The sequence below is a fragment of the Mandrillus leucophaeus genome, unplaced genomic scaffold (assembly GCF_000951045.1).
Source record: "Mandrillus leucophaeus isolate KB7577 unplaced genomic scaffold, Mleu.le_1.0 Scaffold823, whole genome shotgun sequence".
Taxonomy (NCBI): domain Eukaryota; kingdom Metazoa; phylum Chordata; class Mammalia; order Primates; family Cercopithecidae; genus Mandrillus; species Mandrillus leucophaeus.
This window is the reverse complement of record NW_012108953.1, coordinates 515,987-516,657: the sequence shown is the minus strand read 5'-3', so window position 1 is coordinate 516,657 and position 671 is coordinate 515,987.

Below are 671 nucleotides of genomic sequence, written 5' to 3'. Positions count from 1 at the left end.
CATAATGAATATAATAAATACCTGGCATTTACAGAGTTTCTTTCATCTAAATATTCCCATAGAGCTCAATCAACTTTATGTGCAAATTGATTATGAGCTATATACAGGTGAGACAGAACAGGAGTATAAATCACACTAACAACAATGCGGCTCACTCTTCTTTCCGCCAGTTTCTTTCAAGTTTACTAATTGATGGATGAGTAAGAGCCAAATGTTTTCAAAAATAATAAAAATGGAAGCTAATTCCAACAAGCCTCTTATCAATGGCCCACATTCTAGCAAAAGGAGTTAGAAAGTAGAATCGTTTGATATTATAGTCATCATTTGTGTTTTAGTGATTAAGACAGGGCTATACTTAGAGAGGTCAGCTTCATAAATCATCCGAATATGAGAGAAAGCACAGAACTTTCTTCCTAGCAGGCCATGGCAATGCTGGTAGTCTATGTATGTCTCCTGGCATTTTCCCAAACAATGAGAACCAAATGTCGATGCTTTCATGCTTTCATTGTTTTGTGTTTCAAAAGGCAGAGTCCAGTTCTCACCTCATAATCTCAGTAAAATAGTACATAAATTCTAATGTTACTGGAATACTTTTAATTATGCTTGGAACAACCATATATGAATCGACTTTTTTAACAGTAAGTTATATAAAATCTAAATGTAGGTCAAGT